This window comes from Sinocyclocheilus rhinocerous, unplaced genomic scaffold (genome assembly GCF_001515625.1).
Source record: "Sinocyclocheilus rhinocerous isolate Xijiao unplaced genomic scaffold, SAMN03320098_v1.1 scaffold602, whole genome shotgun sequence".
NCBI lineage: Eukaryota > Metazoa > Chordata > Actinopteri > Cypriniformes > Cyprinidae > Sinocyclocheilus > Sinocyclocheilus rhinocerous.
Window position 1 is genome coordinate 70,854 of NW_015638037.1, and position 15,956 is coordinate 86,809.

The following is a 15,956-nucleotide window of genomic DNA, read 5'->3' on the forward strand; positions in this document are numbered from 1 at the left end:
ATCGTTTGAATTTATATTGTATTGAATTTATATTATTATATTATATTTATATTTATATTGAATTTATACAATTTATTGATTCTGATTCCACTATATGATTCTTATTGATTCCTAGTTTTGATTCCAAAAAAATTAAATACAAAATTCAATTAAAAAACAAAATAAAACATATAGATGTCAAACATTTATTCTGTGTTTTCTTATAAAGCATTCTGTTGCAGCTATTAACTAAAATAATTAATTAAAGTTATTAACGATATTCAGTCAAGATCAGTGACTGATTTTCTTTTGTTCTTTGATAACATTAATGACAGGCAGCGTGTTTATTCTCTTTAACACCGAACGCACGCAGATCTAAAAATACTGTACATGTGCGTTTTCTTTCTCATCTGTTTACATTCACTTAAGACAAAAATGGCTCTTTATGATGATATACTGACGTAGTTTTCTGCATACTGGTTGATAAAGGTGAAAGAGAAGTCAGTTCCAGCCTGGAACAACCTTTTCTGCAGTGGAAATGCACGGAATGGTTCAAGAACGGACACAAACCGGGAATCTGCACCGAGACCACTGGTCTCTGTTCTCTGTGCTCACGCTACGCTTCAGACATCTGCGCTGCACACAAACAGGGTGAAAGTTCTTTCCGTTCCTGCACTTAAATCATTTTAAATCGCATTAAAATGCGAACGCAGGAATTGTTAAGCAGAATCGAAATGTACACATCTTATCGAATACCCAGTTCTTGGAAATTTGGAACCAGTTCAAAAATGGAACCGGTTTTCGATACCCAAACCTACTGATGAGTGGTCAGCAAAGACATTTTCTTGCTTCTTTGGAAAGTAGCATTCTGTCTCCAACACTGAAGTGGATCAGCATGTCAGTCACTGGCTCCTGGAGGTACTGATGTAACTCATCCTCAATGCTGTCCTTGGCCAACAGATCACCAGTGTGGGGGTCAAGAAGAGAACTGAAGATCTTGTCTATTTGGCTATGGCAGGGTGTCTTTTATCTCCTTTCACTTTTAGGGGCCTGGTCTTGTGCAGAGGGCTCCTCTCCATCAGCCTGCTGCTCTTGATTGGCTCTCTCTGTTTCAGCCTGCTCTTGTAGAGCACCTTCTACCTCTTCTTTAAGGCATTCTTTGGCCTTGTTTAGTGTAGAGGCATAGCAGAATGCAAGACTCTTATAACGTGGATCCAAAAGACATGCCAGAAACACAGTTTTTGAGGCTTCAAGTTTGAAGAATCATTTGATTAGGGTCTCCCCATTACTTCCCTGAGCGTTCTGATGCTCTGTGTTGATGGCCCTTCATCTTCAAGTAGCATCTTGAGCACTGTCACACAGGGAGTGATGCTGGACACAGATGAATTACTGTAGCTCACCTCTAGTGTCACTTTCTTAATGGAGATGAGGGTTTCAACCAAATTGGACACTGTCTCGCTGGTGAGAAGCTGCACATGTAAAACTGCCATGTTTCCCAGAGTAGATGTTAAGAGCACGCTTTTGTTCCAATGCCCTTTGCAGCATGTGAAGTGTTGAGTTCCACCTTGTTGGGACTGCCTGGATTAAGTTGTGCTCTGGTAGGCCAAGGTCCCTCTGGAAGTTTCTCAGACACTGCTTGGCCAAAATGGAATGTTGGAAGTGAGTGACACATTTCTTTAGCATGGCAATCACATCTATAACAGCTCTTTGGCTGGCCAAACCATCATTCACCACCAGCTGCAACGAATGTGCTGTGCAGCTGAGGTCTGGAATATCGGCGAGCCTTAAGCCCTTTGTTGTATCTTTTGTTCAACTCGCTGTTAACAATAATACATGCACAACAGAGTTTGCACATGGACTTCTTTTTTACTTGTCGTATCAGCTCAACTCACCCAGGTACAGAGGACACATGCGCAGTACATTTGCGGGCGTAACCACTACACAAACTGTGTGGGGGTGTCCTGGGCTAAACCATTCACTGCATATACTACATCCCCCTTCTTAAACTTTGAACAATATATAACTCAAATCTGAAACAAAGGCAGTATGCTATAAACACTTAATACTTTCTTAAAAACTTAAAAACATTTCTTAATACTTAAGAAAGATCATAATCTTTGAAACGTGCAGGTTGTCTGATGGTATGTCCAGCTCTTGTGTGTTGAGAACCTGGGACAGTATTTCCTTCCACATGTTGGGGCAACTCAGTTTGAACAGGCTCAGGAGCTGCATTGTCACACAGGTCATCATCACTGTACATGGGGCAACTGGGTTGTGTATCATGTATAACTGACCTGTCAGGTCTGAGGTGGCGCCTGTTTCTGCGGTAGATTGTGCCCGATGATGTGATTACATCGTATGAGCGGGGCTCATCTCTGATACTGACAACCACAGCTGGTTTCCATGTATTTTTGATTCTCAGATATACTCTCTGTCCCCTCCTGAGGGCTGGAAGGGGAGCTGCTTTTCTATCTTAATGATTTAACATCAACTTCCGGTTGAGTGAACGCTGGCGCGTTTTGCTGCCTCTACTCTTTTGTTTTACTCTCTTTTAATATTTGGATATTTTAAGCTGGGAAATTTATCTAGCCTCTGCTGCACGGCACCACTGAACTGGATGTAACCTGGACCTTTGACTTTTGCGACTGCTGTTTGGAATTCTGCGACTGCTGTTTGGCATCCTGACCTTGCAGTGAGGATTGGCGTTTGTAGCCCGACTTCACTGATGATTTTGGCTCCACGCGTTTGCCTGTCCTAGTACTACTACAGGATTTCACCATGTGGTTGCTCAAGCTGCTGCTGTGGATCGTTCTTTCTTCCGCTGTGATCAGCGCGGCTCCTCGATTGATGTACTCGGCGGCAGACTTGTACAAACTTAGATTCGTAACTAAACCTCCGCTGTTTTTGCTCAAACACCCGGATCTCATACGCCGGCCGAAATACATTAATCGTGGGTCTCGTCGGAATATCCGAATCACTTCTGTTAATCCTGATTGCAGTGGACAAATTCGGTCCTTTAGGTCTACTAACCCAAGACTGCCTAAAAACGCTGGGAGGTCTGTTGATCATGAAGTGCTTACTCCGTTGCCCAGGTCAGATTACATGCATCCTGCACTTCGTTTTGCACTTTTTAATGTTCGATCACTCAACAATAAGATGTCTCTCATTCATGAACTCATTGAAGACCAAAATATTGATTTTATGTGTGTGACTGAGACATGGCAGAAGCCTAATGACTATTTTCATTTAAATCAAACGGTACCATCAGGATATGAATACGTATGTAAACCTTGTTGTTCTGGTAAGGGAGGTGGTCTTGCACTTATTTATCGTCACAGATATAAAGTCTGTCCGATTTCGATATCAGAGCCATCAGCTTTTGAAATTCTGGCTGTACAACTTAAAGGTCCGATTCCCACTATTCTTGTTGTGATTTATAGACCACCAAAGGCATCTGCTATGAATACTTTTTTTAGTGAAATTTCTACTATTTTAACACATCTGTGTACCCTGTCTCCGAATATCATGTTGATGGGAGATTTTAATATTCATTTCGATAATACTGCTAGCACTCAATATAATTATTTTAAATTGGTTCTGGACAGTGCTGACCTTTTGCAGTATGTTAACTTTCCAACACATAATAAGGGACATATTTTAGATCTTGTATGCTGTTCTGGTGTTATACCTCATAACCTTACTTCAACTGAATTTCCTATTTCGGATCACAAGGTCTGGTTTCCTACAAGGATACATTGGAAAGAGCAAAATCATAGTTTTATGCAAATAGTATAGCTAATGGACAGTCTAATACAAGGACTTTGTTCAGTACTGTTAACAAACTGTTGAAACCTCAAGATACTGTTTCACTTTCTCCCACTCAATGTGTGTCTTATTCTATTTTTTTAAACTCTAAGATTGAAAGTATACATTATGAATTACTTAATTCTGTTTTAATGTCTAGTGATTATCAAAATGGACATAACCATATTTGTTGGTCTGCTGCTTCTTTGGTTTTCATCTTATTTAAGAGATAGAAAACAGTTTGTGCAGATTAAGAATACACGTTCAGATCCTGTCTCAGTTACTCATGGCGTTCCACAGGGGTCGGTGCTGGGTCCGCTTTTATTCATAATTTATATACTACCTCTTGGTCGTATTTTTCGTTCCTATGGTATTGATTTCCATTTTTACGCTGATGACACACAAGTGTATATTTCTACAAGACCTAATGTTTCTCATCCCCCTCCTGACCTTACTAAATGTTTGCAGGACATTAATATTTGGATGACTAATAATTTTTTTAAGTTAAATACCAATAAAACAGAAGCCCTCCTTGTGGGTTAGGTCTGTCTTATCTAAAACTCAATCCTTTACCTTGTTTATTGATACACTAAGCAGATCATTAAGTCTAAGACTTCCACCTGTTCACTTGATCCCTTACCTACTGTTCTAGTTTAGTCCTGTATCCATTCAGTCTCTTCTATTATTACAGCTATTGTGTGTTCCTCATTATCAACTGCTACTGTTCCTTCATCATTAAAAATGGCTTCTATCACTCCAATTCTTAAAAAGACTGATCCTAATGATCTAAATAATTACAGGCCTATTTCTAATCTCCCTTTTATTTCAAAAATACTTGAAAGAACAGTAGCAGCACAACTTGAATCGCATCTACAAAGTAATGACATTTACGAGCATTTTCAGTCAGGCTTTCGACCCAAACATAGTGGATGACTAATCATTTTTTTAAGTTAAATACCAATAAGACAGAAGCCCTCCTTGTGTGTTCTAGGTCTGTCTTATCTAAAACTCAATCCTTTACTTTGTTCATTGATAATTGTTCAGTAAATTTTTCTACCCAGGTGAAAATTCTTGGGGTTACACTGGATGGTTTGCTTTCGTTTGGCTCTCATATTAGTAATATTTCACGTTCTGCATTTTTTCATTTACGCAACATTGCTTGACTTCGTTCTTCACTCTCTCAACATAGTAGTGCTTATTCATGCATTGGTTACATTTCTGATTGACTACTGTAATTCTCTTTTATTTGGCATTCCTGAAAAACAACTTCATCAATTACAGTTAATTCAGAATTCAGCAGCTAGGATAGTTACCCGTTTATGTACTTTCGATCACATAACTCCTATTCTTTTTAAGTTGCATTGGCTTCCTGTTCATTATCGTGCACATTACAAAATTTTACTTCTTACATACAAAGCTCTTCATAATTTGGCACCTCATTATCTTTCAAATCTTCTCCATTTGTACATTCCTTTGCACTCTTTGAGATCATCTTTTATTGTCTGTTCCAAACTTCAGGATGAGTTCCTTTGGTGGTAGGGCTTTTAGTTGTGCAGCGCCAACGCTTTGGAACTCTTTACCTTTGCACATTCGCCAGCTGGATTCATTTTCCCATTTTAAAGCTCAGATAAAAACTTATTTGTTTAGAATTGCTTTTAATGATTTGCTTTTGCTTTTCTGCTTCGACTGACGATGCTGCAGAGCTACCTGAATGTGCTTAGGTGTGGAAGGCCACAGAACAGCTTTGCTTGTCGGTAGGGTGGAACCTAGGGCTCTACCCATCAGGATCAGGGCTGGAGAGTACTTGAGACCCGTGACAGGAGTGTTGCAAAGAGTCAATAAGGCTAGATGAGGGTCAGTGCCAGACTACTCAGCATAGTTTTGACAGTTTTTATGGCTCGCTCAGCCATACCGTTGGACTGAGGGTAGTTTGGACTGGAATGGGTGATGTTGAAACCCCAATCATGAGTGAATCGAGCCATTTCAGCACTGGCAAAAGGTACATGATCTGCAATCAGGGTCTCAGGCACACCGTGTCTCGCAAACACAACCTTGAATTGTGCTATGAGTGAGCCTGATGTTTTGTCTGACAGCTGTAGGACTTCTGGATATTTAGAGAAATAGTCCACTATCAGAAGAAATGCTCGTCCTTGAAAATCAAAAATGTCAGCAGCTATCTTCTGCCATAGCCCCTCTGGAACCGGATGGGAGATCAGTGGCTCCTTCTGATTTTCAGGAAGACTCTGTTGACAGGAACAACAGGCCTCCACCATGCGATGTATAGCTTCAGTGAGTCCTGGCCAGTAGAAGCATGATCTGGCGTGTGCCAAAGAGCGCTGTATACCCTGGTGTGCCACATTAAGTCATTTCAGCACTTCTGGTCGCAATGCATGAGGAATTATAATGCAATCATCTTTCATGAGTAGCCCATCATCTATGCTAATTGTGTGTCTGATTGGCCAGTAAGCTTGCACGGCCAACGGGACCTACTTCTTTCTGTCTGGCTATCCCTGCTCATGTAACTGCCATTTCAGGTCAAGCTCAGGATCTGATTGTGTAGCTTGTTGGATCATGTGCATGATGTTACCACAAAGCGATTCTCCATTCACTGCATAGATGACTTTCTCTTCACTCAGGTCTAAATTCTCAGTTCCGTCAGATGGACAGCATGTCTGCAATTAGCTTTTGGTTGCCTGGAGTGAAGACGATGTGAATGTCATTCCTTTGTAACTGGAGCAGCATTCTTTGAAGACGTGCTGGTGCTGCTCCAATGGGTTTGGAGAATATCGCCTCAAGCGGTTTATGATCCGACTGGACTCTGACAGGAACGCTGTTATGGCTTTCCTTTAAGCCATTGTCGCTGATAACAGGAGTGAGCACGTATTTAACGCGTGCAAAAACAGTCCATGCATACTGACGTAGATCCAAGCAGAATGTCTTTATTTTGTGCAAGTGAATAAACAAAGCCTCAATCTTTGTCTCTCCTTCCTTCGTGGTCATAAACATGCACACATAAAGTGCACTGCAAAAAAAATGCTTTTCTTACTTAGATTTTTTGTCTTGTTTCCAGCCAAAATATCTAAAAATGCTTAAATCAAGAAAGATTTTCTAGACAAGTAAAAATTATTGTCTTGTTTAAAAAAAAAAAAAAAAAAGTCAAAATTAAGTGAGTTTTTGCTTGAATGCAAGATGGCGCCGTGAATGGCAGACATGGTTTGTCGCTACTTGGTACTTGTACTTTTTTTGTTTGTTTGTCCTGTTTTAAGCAATTTTTTCCCGATCAGCTTTACTAGGAACGAACTCCTGGACATCAGAAATAGCACTAGATTCATACACATTATTTATTGTTAAGTTTTTTTTCTCATGTCAGATATGTATGTATGTATGTATGCATGTAAAAATAAAACCCACAACAAATTCCTTGTGTGTTTGCACACACCTGGCGAATAAAGCTAATTCTGATTCTGATTCTGAAACAAGCTAAATAATCTGCCAATGGGGTAAGCAAAACAATCTTGTTTTCTGTTTGAAGATTATTTTTGATAATTATTTTTGCTTGTTTCAAGCAAAAACTCACTTAATTTTGACTTGTTTTTTTCTGAAAACAAGACAATAATTTTTACTTGTCTAGAAAATCCTTCTTGATTTAAGAATTTTTAGACATTTAGGCTGGAAACAAGACAAAAAATCTAAGTAAGAAAAGCATTTTTTGCAGTGTGCATATCTTAAACACAGCACATATCCACATACTGCACAATCTACATTCTTGCAAGTTACCCTTTAGCACGGTCAAAAGCCGTGTGCTTCCCCATTACCAACGCCACCTGGCTCTTTACACAGGTGGTCTAATTATACTGTGGTTTAGCACCACACAGTGGACAAAAAAAATTCTACAATACAGAAGATGGCTCCTACACACCGGCCCCTTAATTGATTATGACAAATGACATAACAATTACAAATACTACATAAAGGAGTCATAACAATAAAATACTGAAGCCCCATATACACAGACTGTAACAGTCCATATTAGTCATTTACCTCCAACAAAAGACAAAGCTTTCTTACAGGCCGTTCCAGAACACTACTTTTGGTTTTAACCTTTACTGTACGTACCAGGCCCTTATCATCTGAAAAAGTTTCCAATACTCGACCAAGTGGCCATGAGCCACGAGGTGCAGAAAGATCCAGTAAAAGTACAATATCCCCAGCACCAAAACTTTGTCATACTTTTGTCCATTTTTGACATTTTTGAAGCAGAGGAAGATACTTCCGTATCCATCTTTTCCAGAAAAGATCAGCTAGATACTGAACTTGTTTCCATCTTCTTTTCACATAGAGATCTGTCTTTTCCAAAAGACCTGGTGGTAGAGCAGGCTTGCCTTTCATGAGAAGCAGATGATTTGGAGTAAGAGCTTCAAGATCGTTGGGATCACTGGATACCTTGGTAATTGGACGATCATTTAGAATTGATTCTACTTCACACAGAATGGTATGTAAGGATTCGTCATCCAGTGTTTGTTGGCGAAGTACAGAGCAAAGAATGTTTCTCACCATACGAATAATGCGCTCCCATGCACCTCCACAATGGGAGCCAACCGGTGGATTGAAGCTCCACTGAACCCCTACTTGAAGTAATTCCCTTTCAATTAGCTTGTTATTCCATGCAGAAATGGCCTCTTTCAACTCTCTATTGGCACTATTGAAGTTTGTCCCATTATCGGACCTGATGTGTACTACTTGACATCTTCGAGAAATGAATCTTCGTAGAGCATTTATACATCCATCTGTGTCCAAGGAATATGCTACTTCCAAATGCACCGCTCTACTTGCCATACAAGTAAAAATCACTCCGTAATGTTTTACAGTACTACGTCCTCTTCTAACTTCGATAGGACCGAAGTAATCCACCCCAGTATTTGTAAAGGTGGAAGATCAGGTGTAATTCGTTCAAAAGGCAAATCGGCCGTTTTTTGCTCACCTGTCTTTCCTCTGTAACGTCTGCATACAATACATTTGGAAATGACCTATCTTGCAGCGGCATTGGCATTTGTACTCCAATATGTTTCTCTCAATTTGGATGACATATGATTCCTGCCACAATGACCCAATTGTTCATGAATGTGACGAAGTAGAAGATTCTAAATATGGTGATTATTGGACAAAATAATGGGATGTTTGGATTCAATAGGCATAGCTGCCTTCCTGAATCTTCCTCCTACTCTTATGAGTTCGTCATCCAATACAGGGTCCAATCTGTATATGCTGCTCTCCTTTTGACTCCACGGGAACTGTGCTTTAGTTGTTCAATCTCGTCTCGAAACTCTTGTTGCTGACTGAAACGAACAATGGCCATTTCAGCCTCAAAGAGATCTTCCAATGACAAAGACTGTCCACCCAGAGTTGCTTTGAACAACTTCATTTGTGCATCTATGATTATTTTAGTAGCATTGCAGCTCCTTTCCAGTGACAGTAATTCCTTCCTTTTGAGACATATCTCATTCAATAGCTTCTTCACCTTGAGTATCCAAGCGACTGCCAATTTAAATTTTTTCCAATCTGAAAAATATGTGATAAAACAGTTACTGGCATTCTGTCTATCCTGCAGGATCACAGTATTCGCTCTAATGGTGTGTTCACACCAGACGCGAAGCGAATATGCCCATCGCGTCCCTCGCTCGCGGGATGTTTTTCGCGTCACTCGCTCTATGTTTTTATTCACGCGAGTGAGGCGAAAAACATCCCGCGAGTAACCAACCATGGAGACAATAAATACGATCGCTGCTTTGTACCTGGTGTGGAAGTCCCAAAAACGCCGGAAAGCCAAACGCAGACGTGTCTGGGTTCACAGCACCATACAGAGGTGCACACAACTCGGTGAATTTCACCGTCTTTTCCAGGAACTGCGCCTGGATGACAGCCGCTTCCAGCGCTACTTCAGGATGATGGGTGCCCAGTTTGATAACCTGCTAGCTAGGGTCGCTGCCAGAATTTCTTGGATGGACACCAACTACAGGCGATCCGTCTCAGGTGTCTCAGGTGAGGGGCAGTTTTACAGCGGTTATTTTGCGCTTAATTTCAAAATTTTATTTTGTTTATTAAACGCAAAAGTTTTGCCTTAAAAGCATTTCTAAATTCAGGTCATATTTACAACAAACGAAAAATCAAGCCAAAATAACGAAGTGGTCAAAAAACTGTGAGCTGAGTTTGGATCGATCAGCACTGTAGCTGATCAATATAATGCCATTTAAGCTGGAAATAAATACTATATTCAAAACCCTGCTGAGTAAAGTAGACAATATGTGTAATGTCAGCAATATTTACTTAAAGTAACAGAGTATACATTCTTCTAAAATATCAGTGTATTATATGTTTTAGGTTGAGTATTAATCCTGCATTAATGTGCATTACATTTTACTACTGGATATACACTGACATTATTTGGCAGAAATTTTTTGTAGCCTTGTAGCCATGTTAATAAAATACAAATAGCCTACCATACTACAGCTGATTTTACTTGTTTTCTATGCTCCAGATACCTTGCCACAGGTGACTCCTTCAGGACAATCGCCAACAGCTTCCATGTTGGGGTCTCCACAGTCACCAAGATTGTCCCTGATGTTGCCACTGCAATTTGGGACTGCCTCGTGGAAGAGTTCATGCCTGTGCCCACCACAGAGGAGTGGAGGTCAATTGCAGTGAAGTTTGAGGAGAGTTTTTCTTCTTTGCTGTGGAACTCTTGATGGGAAACATGTTGTCCTGAAAGCGCCTCCTAACTCAGGATCCCAGTTTTACAACTACAAGGCAACTTTCTCCTTGGTTCTCTTGGCAGTTGTGGATGCCCAGTATTGTTTCAGGATAATTTATGTCGGGGGCTATGGGAGGACCAGTGATGGTGGGATTCTTGCTAACTCCGCTTTTGGTCAAGCACTTCGATCAGGCACTCTCCAACTCCCAGCTGACCACCGAGGACCCCAGCCACATGTGTTTGTTGTTGATGAGGCTTTTCCACTACGGAGAAACCTCATGAGAGCATTCCCTGGGCACATCCTTCCAAGAGAGCATCGCATCTTTAAATACTGTCTGTCCCGGGCTCGGGTGGTTGTTGAAAATGCCTTTGGGATCCTTTCGTCCCAGTGGAGGATGTACAGGCGTGCCATTGAGGTTCACCCTGATGTTGCAGAGATATGTGTTAAAACCACCTGTGCTCTCCATAACTTCCTGCGGAGGACAACCCAGACACCTGCAGTGAGGATGAACATCCCAGCTGGTGAGGTGGAGCCACTGCCAGGTCTGGGAAGACTTGCTGCTAACAACTCAGCTAGAGAGGCCATCAGGGTCAGGGAGGCCTTCACATCCTACTTCTCTGCTGAGGGAATGGTCTCATGGCAAGATGCTGTCTAGTGCAAAAGCATACCCTAAACTGTTCTTGAGCCACATTCCTGACTATCTGTTTTGAGTCATGACAGGCACATTTTGTTTCCTTTATACTTTAGTAAAAAAAGCTACAAAAAACCCACTTCATCCTTAATGAACCAAAGTACTTTAATTCTTTAAAAACTGATTTGTGAACATATTTGTAAATTGTAACAACAATAAACATATACAATCCATTAAAATGTATTAACTGTATTCAACTACGAATAAAAAAGTAAATAAATAAAAACAAAGCCTGCTTCCTTCCTTGCAATGATTACCACCTTTCTGCTGGCTCCAAATTCAGTGTCACAGTCAACAATACATAAACATATGAACATATTTGTAAATTGTAACAACAATAAATACACATATACAATCCATTAAAGTGTATTAACTGTATTCAACTACGAATAAAAAAGTAAATAAATAAAAACAAAGCCTGCTTCCTTCCTTGTAATGATTACCACCACCCTTCTGCTGGCTCCAAATTCGGTGTCACAGTGCTCGATTCATATATCAGTTTATGTATTTGAAATTTTACGAATTATTTTTGTTGGGGTGGCAATCGCTGTAAGGAAGGAAGCAGGCTTTGGAAGAAAAGCTCATCCTCTGTGGGTGGCAGTGCGGGAGGTGGAGATGTCCTCTGCAAACATTCAAGCAGCAGCCTCTTGATCTCAGCCTCGCTCTCGCTGCCCCTGGCCCTCTTCTGAGTCCTTCTGTCTGTATGAAACAGAAACACACATTCTGTGAATATATTGAATTGATTCCATCCATGGAATAGTTTAGATTTTTTTCTAAAGTTTGATATCAATAAACAGAAAAAAATACATTACAACTTTTGTCATGTACATACTTCTAGGTGGCTTTGGGACAGCAGCAGCAGCTGCATCAGTCTCAGCAGAGTCAGCAGAAGTACTCTGAGGCTCTGCCTCACTGCCATCTGCAGATGGATCATTCATGTCTGTAACGTGACAATATAACAAAGGTGTCTTGGTTTTGTCTGACAGATACTTGAATGATGGTTATTCAAGCTTTTAGTGTAAATTACTACACAAATAATTTTAATACGTAATACATTTCCAACCATGATAACATATATGTTTGAAATATCGTTACTGATCTAAAAATACAACTAGTTATTCTTATATAAAATATTTTCTGTATGAGTTTTCTGTGTTTGTGTATTCCCTTATCAACCAACCTCCGATCTCACTCTCTGATGGCCCTGCTGCTGTGTCTTCATTCCTTCCTGGTAACGTTACTTCTGTAGTATACTCTACGGTCCTGTTTTCCTCAACCCCCCACCCCATGTTACTACTTGTCTCTCTCGGGGTAACGAAGGGGTCAAGGAAAGACAAGACCGCAAAGTACTTCCACTTCTTTCCCTGGCTTGCTCCTGACCCACTCTTTTTTTCTGTCTCCTTCTTTTTCTCCCTGACATATGTGTCCCTGAGGCCCTTCCACTTTCTACGTATTGTCTCGTCTGACAAGAAACACACGTAAACACAAATCGCTACTAGTAAACAGACACATATCCCTGTTAATGCCAGGTTGTGCTAACTTTGGCTAATGCCAGGGCTAACCAGTTCATAGTAATGTAAACCTCACAACTAGAATAAAGTTACAAAGGCATATATTTTCATTACTTACCAGGTAGTCCGACTTCCTCGCTTATTTTTTTTCCAAGCGATCTCCTTATTTGTCCGGTCTCTATAAGAATATGAATTTGTATAATTTATTTCGGGGTGCCCGCAAACAGATACAATAATGCGCTCCTCCATTTTCTGATTCAACCAGATGTGCCAATAAGCTCTTCACTGATTGGCTTGCGTGAGAACACGTCAGGCGAATTTTCTGCTCGAGTTGAAATTTTTGAACTTGCGCGGAAGACGCGACTGAGGCGAATATCTCGCCTTTGCGGCAAACGCGTCGCGCATTTCACGTCATTCGCGTAGCCTGGTGCAAATTCGCCTCTATTCGCATCTTTGCATTGACTTTGTATGTAATCTACTCGCACGAATAATTAAATTTGCATTTGGTATGAACACACAGTAAGATCTTTCTTGATCACCATCATGCATGTTCACAATTTCCTCCTTTGGGGCTGACTGATAATCTTCTGCTCTCCAAAGAAAGCTGGGATCTGCAATCCATCTTTTACTGTGCATAAAGGCCTTGACATGCATTCCACGTGAAGCATCATCTGCAGGATTTTCCTTGGAGGCAGCATATCTCCACTGTTGAAGCAGTGTCCTATCTTTTATGTAAGAGACCCTATTTGCAACAAAGGTTTGAAAGCGTTTGTTTTCATTCTTGATGTACTTGAGCACAGTTTGACTGTCAGCCCAAAAAACTGAATTCTCCAATTGAAATCTTAATTCCCTTCTCAACATCTGATCCACTTTAACAGAGAGCACAGCTGCTGTTAACTCCGAACAAGGAATGGTTAGAGGTTTAAGGGGAGCCACTCTGGCTTTACCAAGCAGAAATGTTACATGCACTTTTTCATCATTGTTTCTCATCCTAAGATAAGAAACCATGCAATATCCTCTTTCAGAGGCATCTGAAAAATGATGTAAACAGGCATGCATGATTTGTCCGAAATCTGTGGGTTTTAAGCATCGGCCTACTTGAAACTCTGCCACTTCATCCAAATCAGAAATCCAACGAGTCCACTGTCTTTGAAGTGTTGGAGATATATCTTCATCCCAACTAAGATTCTGTCTACACATCTCCTGTAGTAGCAACTTAGCTGGCAGCATAAGAGGAGCAATAAATCCCATAGGGTCATAAACTGAACTAACTGTAGACAAAATCCCCCTCCTTGTACACTGATGGGGTTTCAACTGCAGTTTAAATTGAAATGTATCAGCTTCTGCACACCACTGAAGCCCCAAAGTTCTTTTGGGCCCTAAATCCAAATACTGGATGTCTTTACTTCTGTACTCTTCTGGAACTGATTGCAGTACTTTGCGACTATTACTAATCCATTTGGTCAAACAAAATCCACCCTTTTGACAAAGAGCAATAAGATCCTGCACCATGGCAGTAGCAGCCTCCTCCGAGAAGATGCTCTTCAAGCAGTCATCTACATAGAAACAATCAAAAACAGTTTTGATCACTTCTGATAGAAAAAGTGATTGATTGTCCTCTGCCGTTTGTCTTAACGCATAACATGCACAACTTGGAGAAGACACTACTCCAAACAGATGAACTGTCATCCTGTATGTAGTGACTTCCTGCTTCAAGTTTCCATCAGCCCACCATAGAAACCGAAGACAATCCACATCTTCTTCTGCTACCTTGACCTGATGAAACAGCTTGAATGTCGGCCATCAAAGCTATGGTTTCCTGTCTGAATTGTAACAATACTCCCAAAAGTGAGTTCGTAAGATTGGGACCTTGCAACAATTGCTTGTTGAGTGATGTATCTCTAAATGTTGCCCCACAATCAAACACAACCCTCATTGTTCCTTTCTTTGGATGTAATACTCCATGATGAGGAATGTACCAAACTTTTCCATCGTCACGATCCAATTGATATTCTGGCACTTTTTCAGCATATCTTTTCTCAAGAGCATCAGAAAGGAAATCAGTATATTCCTCATGCAACCGTTCATTCCTTTCAAGCCCTTTTCTCAGACCATTGCATCTCTGTTTGGCACATAACACATAAGTTGTTCGGCAGTACAACATAATTATTCCGAAATGGTAGCCTCAAGCTATAATGACCATCCTGTAGTTTGACCGAGTTGGTCATTATTTCCATAAACTGCATATCCTCCCTTAACATCTCTTCTTTCTCGACAATGTTTTCACTGAAGTCGTGATTATACTGACTTTGGAGCAATTCTTCAAGCCTCCTAATAGAAATCCTGTTGACGGTAACAGAGGGTGTACCAATTTCATCCATGCAGTTACTGCTAGTTCTGTCAGGGCCACTATCGTCAAAATGATAGATACTTAGCATAAAGTTTGGTTTGGCGGTATGGTTCTGTTCTGGGCAAAAAACTCCCTGCCCATCCAAGCAGCCTGTCTTGAATGAGCAGGGAGAGCAGCAATAATAACCCCCCTAGGGTTAACAGAACAGAACAAGGCAGATATCATTAATGTACTTAATAATATAACCCCCCGACACAACGATAGGCCAGAACCGCCCAAACCACAACCGATGGCATTCTGAAAGAAGCATATCCTTCTGGAATAACAGAGACTGGGACAGCAGCAACTTACAGGAGAAGGCAGCGAAGGGGTGCTCTTCTATATAAGCAGCTAAGAAGAGCAGCAAGCCCCTTACCGGAGGAGAGTGAAAAAGATGCAGAAAACCCACTAGAATTGGCAGCCTAGTTTGCAGCAAACATAGCGTACTGCAGCCATAGAAGCGAGCAATGAACGGATCAGTAAGTTTAACTAAGTACCAGCACTTGCAGTAACAACCAATAGCATAAAGCAACAAGCAAGTCTAGCGACAAACATGATACTGAACAGTAGATAAGCCTTAACAAGCAAGCACAATCCCAATACCCGAATAGCTTTAAAGCAAAGACCTTCTGAAATAGCATAGACTGGGGCAGCATGCCCTTTAAGAAGAGAAGCAGTGAAGGGGTGCTCTTCTTTAATAAGCAGCTGAGAAGAGCAGCATGCCCCTTTAATGCAGTACAGCATATGGTCAATACCCGAAGTTTAGGCAACAGCATGTTGCCCTATCCAGATAATCCTTAGCATTAATAACACCTTTAGTAGCAAAATCTACA

The 15,956-nt window shown here is 40.8% G+C and overlaps 1 pseudogene; it reads right to left on the reverse strand.

Annotated features, from left to right (window-relative positions):
• Window positions 1-1,242: 1,242 nt before the first annotated feature.
• LOC107749564 (zinc finger BED domain-containing protein 4-like) overlaps window positions 1,243-15,956 on the reverse strand; it is a 29,982-nt pseudogene continuing 15,268 nt past the window's right edge.